We start from the raw sequence: 17,334 nt of genomic DNA, 5'->3' as shown, positions 1-17,334 counted from the left end.
AAAAACACGGTGGTGATTGAAAATTACTTGCTCAGCCAAGCACCTTCACAGTGAAATTATCTACTTTTGTAGTGAGAAAAACCTGTTCCTAAGCTTTTTTTCAGTTTAAGAGTTACTGTTGTTATGTTGTCTACAAGGAACAAGAATCTCCTCATCCTCAACGGTTTTGCTCCAAGTGTTGCATGATCATTTGGTTATTTTGTCTAATTAGGTGACAAGAAGCTACTCGTTCTTTAATAAGCAGTAATATTTTTGAGTGGTATCAGCAGTAGAGAATAATTATGGCTAGGTAAACTTGCAGCCTTCATTAGGAATGACTGTATAACTATAAGGGCTGGACAATTACTTTAATCCTTTTTATTTATGGACAAGGTTGTCCAAATATTTATACAATGATAATTTAGTGGTATAAGTGTAAAGTCTTGTACAAGGTCACTGTTACTTTTTTCTTCCTTTTCTCCTATATTAGCAAAATATTATCCCTGTAGTGATACCTAATATAAACTGGGTATTGAAAGAAGATGCTTTTGGCTTGTGATGTAGCTTAAATTGAAAAACAGAGGAGTTGTCTTCTTTCTATTGGTTTTTTTTGGTGGTTTGGTTTGGGTTATTTTTGTTTGGTTGTTTCGGTTTTTTGTGGTTTTGGAGTGTTTTTTTGCTTTTTTGGGGTGTGTTGTTTTGTTTATTTGGGTGGTTGGTTTTGTTTTGGTTTTTTTGGTTAGTTTCTTTATGATTAGTTCTTTAGAGGAAAGTAAGTTCAGTGTATGATCAAGATATAAATTTTGAAACCTCCCTTCTTGTTGCTCTAATACTCAGATTACTGTGCCACTCCCTCCCCCTGGCTCTTGTACGTTGCAATGATCGTCTCAACACTCATAGAATAACTCCAAGCACGTAGGAGTTGCCGTGCAAGATCAATCTTAGTTCATCTAAACATGTACATGGCAATGATCATCTGAGTTCTTATAGAACTCCCAGAATGTAGGAGCTGCCATGTGAGTTAAATATAAATTATCAAAGCTGGTAATTTTGTTAGCCTTTTTAGTCCAGGTTTGGCAGTGAATTCTGGTAGTATTTTTCACCACAGGAGAATCTAGGTCCTTGGGAAGACTACAAAACTGAGGTTATGGATTATAAAAACAGATGAAGTTGCTGTGGTTTATCAGCAATGTGCAGAAATTGTATCATGCCAATTCAAGTTCAGTTTTCTTTCTTAAATCTTGTCTTCGGGACCTTTCATTGCATCTATATATAAATATAAAACTATGTTCTCTTAGTGAATAAACATCAGCAACAGTTTTGTCACCAGTGTGGTAATCTCTCCTGCTTACTCATGCAGAGCATCTCCAGACTATTAGTGGGAACTCATTATCTACTCTATTACGTGCATAGCCATGTCTCTTGCAGCATTGATCTGCAAGTAATAGAAATGGCATTTGGTGGCTGCTTTAGCTTTTACTTATTGCATTCAGAAGCATTAATTTATTTCAGGTGCATTAAACGTAGTTTTTTTTTTTAGCAAGTTTTCTATTTTCCTACTTGGTTATTTTCTGGTCTTTTGATAAAGGTTTTGATTGAAGATCTTGCAGAATAACCAAGAATAACCAAGGAGATTATTATTATTTGATTGCATCTGTGCTAAGGTAAGGCAAGGATTTTATTTACAATTTTTAGTTATAACATTTATTGGGAAAAATAGAAATTTAGCTTTTTTTTATTATTTCAAATTTGTTGCTAAGAATTTTAGTTCTATAAAAATATTCTGTACTATCATTGAAATCAGGATTTTATTGCATAGAAATGTTATTTTTATTAATTAATTTTGCTAGTTTTACTTATAAAATTATCTGAATTTGTTGGATGAATATTCCCATGAAGGTTTATATGAATCATAGAATCATTTTGATTCAAGATACCTTTAAGATCACGGAGTCCAATCAACAACTTTACACTGCCAAGGCCATCACTAACCCATGTTCCCAAGTGCCACATCTACATGTCTTTTAAACACCTGCAAGCCTACATCCTCTTCCCATACAATGAGTGACTCAGGTATTCTGTGTCATATGACAGCCCACCCCTATGCTGAATCCTGGCTAAATTCCATGTCCGCTCTTTTTCTGGGATGTCTTCAGATTGTGTGGGTTTCTGACTGTGTTTCAAGGTACCAGTTCCAGACTCCTGGACAGTTTTCTCATCTGTAAGTTAATAAAATAACCAAAATCAATATCCAAAGAACACCTCCTGACTTGAAACAAAGTTCACATGTTAATCAATGTATTCTGAACTTCCTTTACTACACAACTTGTCCTTTCCTCAGAGAGGCATACTGTTTCCTGGTTTTAATGAACTTAAATTCAGTTCTAATATGTTTTAATTATATAAAACAGGAAAGATAGTAAAGCATAAAAATACAGTTGGAGAGAGAATTTTTTAAGGGAAGTGGTCAGTGAAGAACACTTCTCAGATGGGAAAAAAATAATGTTCATTATTAATCTTGAAAGGAATTGACATATTGTCTCTTGTCATTTAAGGAGTGAATTGTAAATTTAATGTTAGTATCAAGGTTGTAACTAGATTTAAGGTGGAGCTTGATTAGTTTAGTTCATAAATAGGATTGTACAGCATCGTCTTTTGCATTAAATAGGATTAGATTTGTGGTTTAAGCATGACGTATCCTACCCAAAATATATATATCACAGATAGTAAAATCTGTTTATTTTCCAAGACTGCTTAAGGCTATGTTTATGACTATATTAAACTCCTCCCTGCCTAATTGAGACATTTAACTTGAGTCACCCACACACGCTTAGAGGTGCTTAATTTGTCTAGGTATGTGAACGGCCTCCTGAATTCTCTGTTATTCCCTGGAGAAGCTTGAAAAGATGAGCTGGGGATTAGATCTGTGACCAATTTCATTTCATCTGAGGGTGGTCATTACTGTCTCTGACTGAGAACATTTCATTAGTTATGCCATATTAGAACACTAAAAAATATGGGTACAAGATAGGTGATTGAAACATACGTCTTCCCCTTTCTAGGGGAGAAAGGCCTAAGAAATAGAGGAAAAATGGAAAAATGCCTTTCAAGTGACCAGGACATTAAACTGTAAGGACACATATCTAATTTTCTATTCAATAATTCTGAAAATGGTTGTATCTAATGAATATATATATATAATTTATAACATTATATATTTGTATAATTTATAATGATATACTTTTAGATAATTTCTATAAATATAAATATTTATCACAAATAAATTAATAAATAATAAATATATAAGTATAATATACACCAAATTATATTTATAACATAATATATTTGTATATTATGTATTTATTATACATATAAATATATGCATAATATATAATATAATATATATAAATATATGCATACATTTTTTTGTATATGTTTTAGGTGCATAATTATTTTCTAGGATTAAGATCCAAGAACTAAGTTCTGCCACTTGCAGCTAATATCCCAGTTTCTGGATAAGATTTGACTTCCTTGTTTGCTTGCTTGGTTTCAAGTGCCTTCACACAAAATTGTTCTGTGGCTTAATGCTTTTGATTACTGCAGTAAAGGAGGCATGGATTCTTTCCTCTTTATGTTGTGTCCATCCTTTAATCAGTCTTTCCATTTCTTGAGTGAGTTCTTCAAACATCAGGCTGCTGTTCAGGAAGCAAGAATCATCCTACCTTTGGTGCCTGTGCTTCAAAGAGGATGGATAGAGTTAACCTGAAGCACATGGAGGCCTTTTTGATTTCCCGTTTGTTCCATATGTACTTGGTTAAAAAAAGATAAAAAAGTGAATTAAATGGATGGCTCTTTTTAGGCACATGTGATTTCTGGACATTCTGTGGAAATTCCAGCATTGAGCTGGCTGTGGTGATTTCCAACTGCTGTCCACAGAGGCAGCTGAAGCGACTATATTGATGTCTTCACAGACATGTCCATTTCCTATCTTCTCCTGTCCTTGAAACTAGTATTTTATTGACAGCACCTATATTTGACAAGTAGCATTTTATATGGTTCTGGTCTAATGCTATGTCTTAAATTCTCTGAATTTCTACAGTTAGCATATCTTAATTGCAAAAGGAATTACTGAAATTATTGAGTTCTTACATTATCTACCTTTGAGGCATCTTTATTACTTGATAATTATATGTACTAGTTCAAAGTCTAACAATTCCAAGCTATCTTTTCAGAGCTCCCTGTAGAGACAGCTAATGATAATCTCATTTCTACATCCCTATTCTTTCACTATCTACTCTCTGCTAAACATTTGTTAAGAGAGAAAGAGTCAAGTTTATTAACTCCCTTACTAGATCTGCCCTTCCTTGTGGCTGGCTGGGCTAATCTTTTTGCTGTATTGTATCAAGAATAAACAGATTTACCTTCTTTTCCTGTATGTGGTCGCTTGACTCCCTTGAAGGAGCTAACAGAGATCTGTGCTAAGTCAGTGTTTCCCTTATCACAGGAGGTGCTATGATTGTCACATGTAATGGGCCTGAGGATGTTTTCTCCCTGCAGACTGAGGACACCTTCTTTTCCTTGATAAATATGTACCTGCAGGTATTTTGCTCGTGGTGACTTAATCCTGTTGATGCCATAAGCCATGAAGGTGTATCTTTACTGTCTCTCTATTAAGATGTAAGGTTAATGCACAACTGAAAACACTCTTCTGACCCAGTTCCCTTGAAAAGCTTCCAAATGGGACTAGTTTCTCTCTACTTGAAATTGAGATGGCATCTCCAGTTTGCCAGCTATAGTTTTCATTTTCATGAATTTTGTCTTTCCAAGCCCAAATCCTTAAGTACAAGGATGTGTGAATTTCAAAGTGTTCTTCTTTATGTTTGTGCCTTCAGTTACTTCAACCTACTTTAAACCTACTTCAGTAGGTTTAAATGATTGTTTGATGCATAGCACAAAACCAACTTAAAAATTTTAAAAATCAAGTTTCCATACCTGGAGTCAAGGAAATGAGGTGAATGCAGTCATTCTTTGTCTGTTTGTCTGATTCCTATTTCATCTCAATATTTTTAAGTGACTGCCAAATTTAAGAGAAACTTCATAGGGAACGGTTATTTGAAACGTTGCTGAGTTCCTGTACATATTGTTAAAATGTATGTCTTTGCAAATGTTACAGGCAATGGAAAGGTGACAGTGTTAGTTTACATGTAAATAGCTAGAGGAAACCAGAGATGGAAGGCATTCTACAGATATCCCAATCATGGGAACAGCTTTAGTTAAAGCTCACAATCAACCATGACACAAAAGCCTTGAGAGGACTAGCTTTAATTAGTTCTAATCTTCACAAAAAATTAGTTTTCTCACCAATGTTTATTCATTTCATGGCAAGAATACTTCTCAAACTCAAGCATGGGCAGTGAAAATAAATGCTGGCTATAATTAACTTGAGTATTTAAATTTAGGGGAAAATACTTATGTAAATATGAGGACTTTAAATGCTGCTTACAGAATTACAAAAAAATCTAATTTTGTCTGGAAAATAAGTTTTTCCTTATGAGGTATTTTAGGGGGTTTAAATTATGGCTTGCAGAAACTATGGAATATTAAAATTAATTTATTAAAATACAGCACATTTAAAAACATTCATGCATGTAATCCCTACTTGCTACATAAATTTGGTAAATGTATACTGATTCTTTTATATAATCTTTCATTGGTGTTATGACAGAAGGGCAAATAGCTCACATTTCTTCTTAATAAATATTGGTATGACTAGGTTCCTTGATTTTGTGTAAAAAATTTATTTATTCACTGGAACTCATACAAATCAGGCTAATAGAAAAAAACTTCCTGTTGCAAGTTCTAAATGTCATCCTGTTAAGACTCTCATTTCATTCCAGAATAGCTACTTAAAGGACCAGGAGCTTGAGAGTCTGGAACTCAGACCTCAATCTTCAAAGGACATCCAAACAAATAACTTAATTGGGGGAAAAAAGAATTTGCAAGATTGAATTTATGCAGTTGGAAATTTAGAGTAGGCAATAGCAACAAATGATGTCATAATTAAAAGTATTCACAGAACATAAGATTATTTGTACTGGAGAGGACCTCTAAAGATAACCTAGTTCTGCACCTTCCCCTAGGCCATGCTTCTTGGAGCCACATCCAGCCTGCTCTTGAACACTTCCAGGGATGGGGCATCCACAGCTTCTCTGGGCACCCTGCTCCAGTGCCTCATCACCCTCACAGTGAAGAATTTCTTCCTAATGTCTAATCTAAACATTAAATATCTATTTAACTATAACTTTTCAGTTTAAAGCCATTCTCCCTTCTCCTATCACTATGTGCCCTTGTAAAAAGTCCCTCTCGAGGTCTCTTGCAGCCACCTTTAGGCGCTGGAAGGTGCTGTAAAGTCTCCCTGGAGCTGTCTCTCCTCCAGAGTGAACAACCCCAACTCTCAGCCTACCTCCATAGGAGAGGTGCTCCAGCCCTCTGATCCTCCTCTGTGGTCCTCATCTGGACCCTTCAAATTTTTTTTCAGCTAAATAGGAACAGAAATTTATAACTTAGTAGAATTGCTAGCATAGAAAGGGTTTGACATCTATAAATACTTGAATGTTACAAACAATGAGAAATAAGAATTAATGTATGTAATCTGAAAGCAAACAAAGCTCAGAGGGAAAGAGGGAGAATTGACACATTTTTGTATTTGTGATGTGTAGTTGTAAGAGATTACCCAAGAAATTACTAGAAATACCCTATCTAAAATGATGATATTTTAATGGAAAAAATTATTGTCCCATACAGCACTTCACTGTTTAGAAAACAGGCACATCTGAGTCCTCCAGTCTTTACTTAGCAAGTCTTTAACTCATTTCGGTGGGGAAGATTTTTTGTTACACCAAGTGAAGGATGTAATGATCTGTTTCTAGCCTGCCACAATATAAATAATCTTAAAAATAATATATATTTTTATATTTTATATATTATAAATAATTATTAAATCATCATCAGTGTTTCTGGACTGTGGAATATTTAATAGCATTTCAGTTCAAAAGCAAGCAACTTCTCTATAGATGTTAATACCTTTTTTCTGCAGCATGGCTCTTCAAACATGTTAAGTAACATAAATGGCAGTAGACAGGAAAAAATGTTTCTTTGCATTGATTTTTTTGCAACAAGTCCTCTTCTCAGGAATTTCATTGTTCACAAGAGGGGAAAATGCATCTACAAAGAAGCTCAGCTAGTAGTAAGATATTACACATCTTTATATCCCACTTGATAGTTGGTATACCTTAATTCTTTCTTTAAAACTGTGAAAAAGAAAATCAAAGCCAATAATCTGTCATTTGTGGGTTTGGTATCTAAGCATAAAATGCATTTAGGCACTTGGTGTCATAGCATAAAGTGCAGGGAAAATTCTGTTCTTAAATACATGTCTCCTTCGTGGCTCTTGCAGTGCTAACATCACTTATTCAAATGCCTAATAATATTTTGAGGCATGAAAAGCTGCCAATAGTCATTGTTGACACCTGTTACTTGTTTTAGGAAGGGAGTACTAGTTAATACAGTGTGTATCACTGCTGAATTAGTATACAGGAATTGCGTAAGTAGCTCCTGCCTTGTGTGGTGTTTCTTAGTCACAGTCCTCTGTACATTGGTCTAATTACTACTGTAGGTGCCTGACATCATTTATTGTTTGAGTAATATGCAATTTCTTTCTTAGATTCATCAGTCAGATCAACACAATGCCCAGACTCTTGTATTCCCCTCCCTTCCTTTCCTCACCAATACACAGCAACCTATTTCTTTCATTTTTGGCTCATCATAATTTAATATTTACCCATTGTAACTTGGTACCAAAGGAATAATTATTTCCTAATCACTTTGTCTTCAGGGGGTTCTCCACTTGTGTCTGGGGAAAAAGGGCAATTTGGTCAGCGGGGGGGGAGCATGTCTGTGTTTCCTTTGTAAGGACAGCCCTGTTGTTAGGGCAGGGCACTGTGTGTTGAATTCTAATGCCTTGGTGCAAGAGCCAGCCTGGTTGGAAGGGGCAGCGTGGGAGGTGTTGGCTGCGATCAGCAGAGCCCCAGACCAGGGGCTCCCTTGGAGTGAGGAGCTCTGGAAGTTGTCCGGACCGTGCCGATGGGGAACGCAGCCACTCCGCGCCGTAGCCAGGGTGAAACACCTCATCCCCCCAGTACCTACCACGCTGCTTTGCTTAGCAGCCAGGAAGTTCAGGTACATTTTCTTTAAATATTTATAATTTGTTGCCACAAAATACCGTCCGTTCAAAAGCAGGTGGTTGTATCTGTGCAACAGAAGCGTATTGGCATTGATTTTTATGTGCATTTGGTAGATTTTGTAAGATTCTTTAAAATTCACGAGTGCTTGTAATAGGTCTTATCCTGGATTGACAAAGGACTATGTACAAAAGATAAATGTTAATGTATGGAATGTTTATTTTCAAGGAAAATGGCAGAAAATTTTCAAAGGTAGCATGTTATGATAAGATATACTTAAACCACAGCAAAGGTACCTTTAGTTCTGGTACTAAGGTTTTGATTTTAAATTAACACTGGATTAGTTATCTGTCTCTGTCAAGACTATAATAAAGAGCTTTTGTTGCAATCTATCATAGGGCTTTTGTGTTATACACTATACATAGAAACTGTTAACAGGAAGACTAGATTAATGCAGAGAGAAAAAATGTCATCAGATAAAACATACGTCTCAAAAAGCAATTTCGAGTTCCATACTATGTTATGCATTAATACATTTTTAGCCTTTGGGGAAAAGAGGAAAACTTGTAATCAAAAATTAATTTAAGCATTCTTGACTGTACCTAAATGAGAACCCAGGATACTTCCAAAATTGTTATTAATCAAATGACCTGACAGGAGCTCACTAGGAGAAAATTAATGAGTACAGGCTATTCTGAATAATATTTAGGAATGCTGCTAAGAAATTTTGCAGCTCTTTTTCTAATCTCACATATAATAATGTGAAATATTTCTATTTTGAGGTACATTTTACGTATGTGTCTGTAAATGTATGTTATGCCAATATGTTGTACATATGCTTTATATTTTTTAAATTAACTTCTTCAGAAAGCTTAGTAGAAATACAAGTGCAAGAAGTCACTATTTTCTTGATTAATATCTGAACAATGAAGTGACATCTGGTTCTATATGATTTAAATATTTCTCCATTAATATATGGACATATTTGTTAGATTCTCATATTTTCTGCGAACTATTCACAAGATTGATTTTATAAGTCTTCACTGTAATTTGGTGCCATATTGGAAGGAAAGAAATTGGTGATTAGTATTTTGTGCCTTTAGGATTTGGATTTGAAGAATGTAGTTCTATTCTATCCAGTTCCTGATTATTTACTGCTTTGTAAATTTAAAATATGACAGGCCATGAAGGGTTTGGGTCATCATACATGTAAAAAAAGTTTTAGTTTCAAGATACCAAAAAGTAGAATTATAAGGAAAAACAAGCCTAAATACCAATTAATTCACATCTAACATCTGGAAAACCTTAGTGGTGTTATTTTATTTTCTTAATAGACCTAGGAGAGTTGTTTTCTTTTTTAACCAGAAATTTATTTTAGTCTCTGTGCATTCTGTGTTTTTAATGTAATATGTATTTTGGAAGTAAGCTGTTATACAAAAAAATTAATTATAATTTTCTTATCTCTATTTTTGCGTAACATACTTGATGTGAAGAAAATTTTTAAGTCCTAATGTTTCTTGCTGTAGACATGCTAAATGGTGTCATGTCTAACTTTGTTCATTGAATTTTGTCTGTAAGCCACAAGTGTAACTGGCTTAGTGCCTTATTGCCCCCAGCAGTCCTGCTGTTCAGAGTAGGTAGTGTTGAACATGATTTGTTTTTAATATTTGGGTTTTTTTTTATTTTTCCAAGAGCAATTTGATTCAAATAACTTCTTTATTAATATGGACAAAGATATCTTTACAATTATTAGCAAGACAAGTAACTGCAGTAATTATGGCTGTATTTTTATTTTTCATTTTACTTTTGCAGTAGATTGCTGAAGTTGACATGAATGACTTAAAAGACACCATAGTAAGATGGAAGCTGTTGGGAAGACAGTGGGAAATGATGGCTGTAACATTTGATGCTTAATAAATTGACAAATCAGCACTTGTTTATATTCTGGAAAATCATAGGTAAAAACAAAGGAGGAAACTTCAGTTATGTGAAATCAAGCTGAGTTTGACCTTGTAAAAAGAATCTGTCTTGAAAAGCCACAGTTAGTAAGCTGTTTCACTCTGAAGTGTTTGTGTTTGAATTCCATTTCATTAATAGTAATTCTGCTTAATGATAGGGACAAGATTTGCAAAATCCACGTGCTGTTTATTTCACCCTATTGCATTTAGCTCTTGAATTTGAGAAAAAGCAGCCAATATTGACGTGAATATTTTCTCCTTGTATTTAGGATACCTTAAGTTTTTGCTCTGTACATATAATCAGAGGGAAATTTATCATGAGGGTGAGAGAGGAGAGAGAGGGAGAGGGAGAGAAATGTATAAATGATGGTGACAACCTCTCCCACCTGCATACTGGGACAGGAGTCTCCACAGAGGGGAGGAATTCCAGACAAGTGAGTGGGGACACTGAAGAAAGCCCAAAGTTAAAGAGGAGTTTGTAGCCAGAGTCAAGAGGTAAATTATTTTTCCCAGCAGAATGGGAAATGGTGTGCAAGCCCTAAGGGATTGCACTCAGGACAGGACTCACGGGGTGGGAAGTGGTTGCTGCTGCTATGATGTTGTATTTTGTTTCATGGAGCTCATTGACTTGACCCAGATTGTAGTTTCACTCGCTGAAAATATGCTGGTGTTTCCTCTCAAATTTGAGATAGCTGCTGTAATTATGAACTGATATGTCAATTTATTCCTCTGAAATGTTGCTGCTGTTTCTGTTAATGGAGTTGCACTTGTTGCATTGCTACTGGGGACTCATGTTTTGCACTGTTGCCCATACTGAGAACTCCGCTGACACTGCCATCACCAGATCACCTCAGTGACAGCGGCTATTTAAGATTTTCTTGAAAAGCTAATTCATCACAGATAAAGCTCTTAAAAGTTAGCATACAAATTATTAATCACTTTATTTCTTTCCATCCCTAGCTTGCCAAAATTGCCTTCATTTTCATGATACTAATTCATGGTAATCACAAGCTACGTAGGGCTTAATATACAGCTTTTTCTTTTCCAATGCAAAAATTAATGCCCTTTTTTTCATTTGTTTAGTTGGATAAATATTAAACTTTTAAATTTTGACAAGGAAGTAGGTGTGGCTGTAGTTTGTTTCTGTAATCAAATCGGAATTGATTTTCAAATGTTTTTTTGTGTTCTTTAAAGATGAGTGTGCAGGTGTGCATACAGGCATGGGAGAGAGACTCTAGTCTTGTGATAGCATCTGAGAGAAAATTGCCTGGATGGTAGTAGCTGAAAAATAATTTTTTAACACTGTAATTATGCTTTAGAAATTGCGTAGAACTCAAGTCGTACCTGTATTTGTGACTGTGCTCTCTTTTCTGCTTATCTGATGTGACAGATGTGCTGAGATGATTACAGATTGTTCTACAAGAGGAAAATACTAATTACCACAGACAATTAATACAATACAGAAGTCAGTCAATATTAAATACAGAATAAATATTACAAATTAATTTTAAATATATTTTATAGTCATATGAGGTAGGTTGGTTTTCACAATCTGTTAATAACTGTCTTACTAATCAAATGCTTTCCAATATAATGTTATTGAGCTAGAGCCTTCAGTGACCCATTGACATATTAATCTCTCCCTGAATAATCTTATCTTCAGCTACAGAATATTTAGAGAATGTTTTGAGAGATTTGTTATTACTTGGGGAACAGTATTTTTTATATTTGTGACTACAAATAAAATATGAAATATTTTAGTGGTGACTCTGTGGTTTAATTAAAAAAGAAATTATCAACTTCCATTCTATGCCCTCTTTAGGCATTGCTCCTTAGGTTGACCAAACTCTTGTGACCAGTGACAGGACTCAGGGAAACAGCATGAAATTGAGTCAGGGGAGGTTTAGACTGCATATTAGGATAAGTTTCTTCACCCAGAGCATGGCACTGGCACAGGCTCCCCAGGGAAGTGGTCACATCACAAAGCCTGTCTGATTTCAAGTGTTTACAGGCAACACTCTTAGGCACAAGGTGTGATTCTTGGAGTGTCTTATGCAGGGCCAGAGCTAGACTTGATCGTGATGGATTTCTTCCAGCTCAGGATATTCTATGATTCTATAAATGTGTAACAACATTTTTGAATAGACAATGTAGTATAGGAGGTCCAAAGATACAAATGATTCATTTTACGCTCGTTCTTAAAGAGCAGTGATGTCAATACCACATTCTAGTGATATATTCCACATTTATTTTCTTCACATGCTTTTTTATTTACAATAAAGTCTTTTCCTAGTTAGTTGGAGTTAGAAAAATTTTTTGAAAGTGAGTTGCAGAAGACTGAGATTTGAGGGAAATATTCCAAGGAGAAGATTTTCCATTCTGTGACATGGTTCACAACAGAAAGGATTTCAAAACTGCAATTTTAACACATTTCTGTTGAATTGCCAATTTAAGATGTCAGTTGTCATCTTGTCAGTTCTGAGGTATATCAGATGTTAATTGCCTTTAGAGTTTTAAAATCGTTATGTTGACTCAGCAGTAGGTGGTTGTGGCCTACTTTGTTGAAGGACACCACATTGTAGGTATCTGTTTCTTAAAGTTGTACCTGATCTTGATCTTTCAGTAAGAGTTGCAGAAAAACTAGGAAAGGAATACAAATTCTTTGCACATTTGCCTTTCATAGTAGAGGTGTGCATTATAAGAACATCTTCGGATTTTCTGCAACTGGTATGACTTACGATGTCTTGTAATATAATTAAAAGAAAATTTATGAGGATAATGGTTTTGTAACTTGTGGAATTCTGATTTTACCAGACTTATTAACATGTTTAAATTTTTTTATTGCCTTATATATAGCGTAGATGCAGTTAGTACACAATTATGTAAGCAAATATAAAAACTATTATATATTCTGTTTGTGTTTCCTAGAGTGGGTGGGGGAAGTGTTAAATTGATTGTTGTATTTGAAACTGTGGTCTGTTCTGTGAGCAACTGGAACGTGATCAATTAAATGGGGCATATGAAAGGCATTGCTGTTGCACATTGTTAAAGGAAAATTACAAGTAGTATTTTAGTACTGAGGTATACAGATATACTCTAGAAATGGCTGGAAATAATTTTGACTCCATCAAAGAAAGGACATTCAGTGCTGGATTATTAGCATGTTATAGAAAAAAGAATAGATTAATATATTTCATTAATACTAAGAAAATAATAACAATTTTAGTGAGGATGAAATGTAACCTAATCAGAAGTAAACTTCTATTAATAAAAATCATGTGATCATGAAATTTCATTAGTCTTCTGAAAATGAAACTTAAGTGTAATTTCATTTCTAGTTAAACTGTTGGGCAGGTTAGTTAATTTTCCCCACCTTATTGTTGTGCTTTCATTCCTACTTGTCTTCCTGTACTTGTTAGGAAACCTGAATCGTTTCTGTGACTACTGACATTTCAGATTTTTCACAAGCTTCTAGTAAGTCATGTAACATTTCTCCACACATCTTGCAGTTCTGAAATATTTCTACAGGAAGTTGTTGAAGGGAAAGTGGTAGCTTGTTTCCTAGCCCGGTGCTCCCCAGGGCCTTCTCTGAGCACCGGCAGCTGGGGACACTGTCCTGCTCAGAGCCAGGGGCTGTGGGCATGGTGGGCAGGTGCCCTGAGAACAGCTTCACGAGCCACTGCCTGCAGTACGTGAGAACTATGAGACAGAGGAGACTCTCACTCACCCCCTAAGACCCCTAATAGCTGAAGAGGATGTGCAACACAATCAACAATTTGCTTTTTTTGATAAGACGTGTGGTCAAATGTCATTAAGGCCATTCTTCTGAAAACATTTTAATTAGCCCTCTTTAGTGCCGTTGTTCTGCTAGTTTTTTAAGCAATAGGAACTAATTGAAAAGCAACTCAAGCATTTTACCTAATTCCTGAAAAAATCACATATGAAAGCATGGTAGCTTAACAAAAACATTAGGCAGGCATTATGTACACAAAGTTGTATTCTGTACTCATACTTGAAGCATATGTGAGGGGGATGAGTTTGTGCCAGCCATTGTGCAACTGAAGTAGCAAAGGGTTTTGCAAAGAAGATTAGAGTTGGCTTTTCAAGTAGATTCAGAGTGCTTCAAAGGATGTATAGGAAGTGGGGCAGAAGAGTTTTCAATAGCGGCACTCCAAAAGACATAGGCATCACTTTGTAAAGAGAAGTTTCATTTTAAGATCACCATGAAGTAAAGTACTTCCACTTAACTGAGTGTAAACTGGTGCCGCTTCACTTCAGAAGAGCTGCCTCCAAAGATTTGCATGGAATAGCTGGGAAGATGAGGTATTTGTTTGAGGGTTGCCTTGCCTTCCTGAGTTCTGAGCTGGGAAGCAGCAGAGCTGAGGGGAGGGAGACCTGTGTGACAGGAGGAGAGCTGTAAACCTCTGAGGAGGTGTCATGTAACCTCTCAGCCGAGAGATCCTCTTATGCACTGACAAGCTGCTTCTCTCTTCTGCCTGGCTGGGGTTATGAACACTTTCCAGGGCTTACTTGGGAGTGACATGGTAACAGGATTTCATTTCAAAGGAATGAATTTTTCCTTTGCTGCCCCAGTGGCTTGAGTAATGCATGGTTTGGGAGCTGGGGCTGGTGGAGGGGAGGGTGTGTGTATTTTTGGTTTTTTTGGTTTTTTTTTTTTATTTTTCATTTTGCCTGAGGGATATAATAGATTGTAACAATGCCTTTTTTGTTATTTCCTCTTTCACAGCTTTAAAGCTATATAGTAAACATAGCAATTTCAGATTTTTTCACTTTTCTTGTTGTGAGCTACGTTTTGAAAAACATCTTTTATAGGAGTGAAGAAATTGTATGAGTAAAGTTCCATTTGCTGTTGCACACCTGTTATTGCCGTGTTGGGATCACTAATTACAATTGGGAAACAATCATCAAGACCTTCTAGTGGTTGCAACAAACTGCAAAGAATATGAGGTCCGTAGTGGACAAATCACCAGCAGGTACTTTTGTTGTATGGAGCATCCTGTGGCAATTATCTCCAGGATTTATTAAACATTGTGTGAAATGCCTTTCTTTGTTCTATGCATGTTTAAGTGGTATTTTCCTTGGTTGCCTCCCTTGCTTTGTTTCTTTGGGAATCTGGTAAATATCCTCTCTTTAGGCCTTGCATAGTTTTCAAACATTAGGCATATTTCTGAAGGTGTCAGTCTTCTGTCATTTGTTTCCCTTCCAAGTTTATTCCTGTTTGAAAACTACACCTTTTAGCATACTTACTGCACCTACTGCTACATTTTCTTATTATGCTATGTTTTTGTGTGGGACAGGCACAACAGCATTATTCAGATATTAGAAAATGTTGAAAGTGTGAATTTTTTGTGAAAATGTTTATTTACATACTTGTTTGGACCATCTTTAAAAGACTTGTCTACTTGGTATTTATGCAACACTGTCATTAAAGCAGTAATCAAGAAAGGGCTCAACTTTGGAATTAATATTTAATTGTTTCTGTAGAACGTTGTTCACATATCATTTGTTGTGCTTCTTTGACAGGAATAGAGTAGTTCCTTTATTTTCTGTTGGGGAACCATGATAATGAACCTGTAGTTAAGCATTCATGAACACTTGTTCATTGCTTCTATCTGATAGAGTTCAGATTTGCACTTTTTATTTTACTTTGTGTGTAAAGTCTAGCTTTTCAGTACGTAGTGACTAGAAAGATTTGGGATATTTCTAGAAAATAAAAGTAAATAAAAAATATAATATTTTTGATTGTTCTGTCAAGAAAATAAAGGTGGTAGACATGATGTTAAAATGCAATGAACGAGATGTGATCAGATCCTGGAAACACAGAGGTGTTTCTCAAGTCCACTTAAGGATCCCACCCGTGTCCCTCAGCTATGAGCCCTGGCTTCAGTGAAAGAATATACTCCCAGGAAACGAGGCAAAGAGAAATCTAAGCAGTCTGCAAGGTGAAAGTACTCCTTTACAGTCACCTTTGCCTCTTCTAATTCACTGTGCCATTCTAGGTCAGCAACATTTTAGCTCTACCTTATCCTATTGTGCAAAAATCCCTCTCAGTTTTGACCAAGTATGGGTAACAGTGGCTAAATATATTCTGTAGGGAAAGTGCATTCTGTGGCTCAACACAAAGCCCTGGCTGCATCTTGAGAACATTTTGGGGTAAAACTTCAAGCAGAGGACAGATGAAACAGGCAGGCTGGATGGTTGAGGAGCTAGGACAGCATATGAGTTGCGTTGTGGAAAACCTGTTTTCCCTTCAGTCTGGAAAAAGTGTAATCTCTTCTGCAGTGGGAAGGGAGAATAGGTTATACCAACACTAAATGTTATCCATTCTCTGTATATCAAGTGGGAGTCTTGTCAGAGTGTTACGTGACAAATTATGGAAAAAATACAGAATTTTAGGGAATCCACTTTTTGTGAAGAAGAATTTTAGTAGATGGGTCTCAATAAGCAGTGCTAATAAGATGAGAGATGTAACTTGCCCTTGGGAAACTCATTCCAATCAGTGTCATGGGTGCAGAAAATTACCAGCATGGGATTCACAGCCTGTGACAATCCTTATGCTGTCTGTAGAGCTAGTAAAGACTCTTGCTGTATTTGCCATTTGGATTTGGAAAGTGTGAAGGGGTAGGGTTTCTGCGTCCTGGAGGTCATTGCACTGCAAGTCCACTGTGGAGACTTTCATATTTAGAAGATGCATTGTTAGCTGAATTAATTGTCAGTAGCAGTGTAGGGGGAAGGGCAACATCTTTTTTCTTACCTTGACTAAGTATGATTTAGAAGTGATGTTCAGATTAGAAGGGTGACTCCTGCTGGTAACATGGGATAATGAATGAATCATATCTACCTTTCGGCTGTAATAAACGACAACTAGTTCGACTTTGACCTCATAATGAAAGTACTTTTTGTTGGACTTTGCTTGCCCCAAATAAGGAAGTAGTCCGTCAAGAACACAATCTTTCTCTAATGGTTTTGTACTGCAGAGATTTTTCTGTCTTTTTTAGGGGAGTGGGGGGCTTAGAAAAAATAAAGAACTGTAAAAATTTCTTTGACACTTCACCGGAATCTCAATCAGGTAAAGATTTAAAGAGAGAGAATGAAATAATCTTTGGGCAAAGAAGAAAATATTTAGGTACTGAGAG

General features: G+C 35.8%; 1 protein-coding gene across 3 annotated transcripts in view; it reads left to right on the top strand.

The window, feature by feature from the left end:
- Positions 1-17,334, top strand: part of WASF1 (WASP family member 1) — an 88,396-nt gene that overhangs the window by 42,119 nt on the left and 28,943 nt on the right. The window contains exon 1 of one of the 3 annotated variants that reach the window (XM_058836959.1): positions 17,145-17,267. The exons of the other annotated variants lie outside the window; for them this stretch is intronic. The gene's annotated coding sequence lies outside the window, so the exon portion shown is untranslated. Of the gene's footprint in view, positions 1-17,144; positions 17,268-17,334 lie in introns of those variants that run through there. 3 annotated transcript variants of the gene reach the window in all.

The sequence above is a fragment of the Poecile atricapillus genome, chromosome 3, assembly GCF_030490865.1.
Source record: "Poecile atricapillus isolate bPoeAtr1 chromosome 3, bPoeAtr1.hap1, whole genome shotgun sequence".
Taxonomy (NCBI): domain Eukaryota; kingdom Metazoa; phylum Chordata; class Aves; order Passeriformes; family Paridae; genus Poecile; species Poecile atricapillus.
This window is presented reverse-complemented; position numbering and strand designations above follow the sequence as displayed.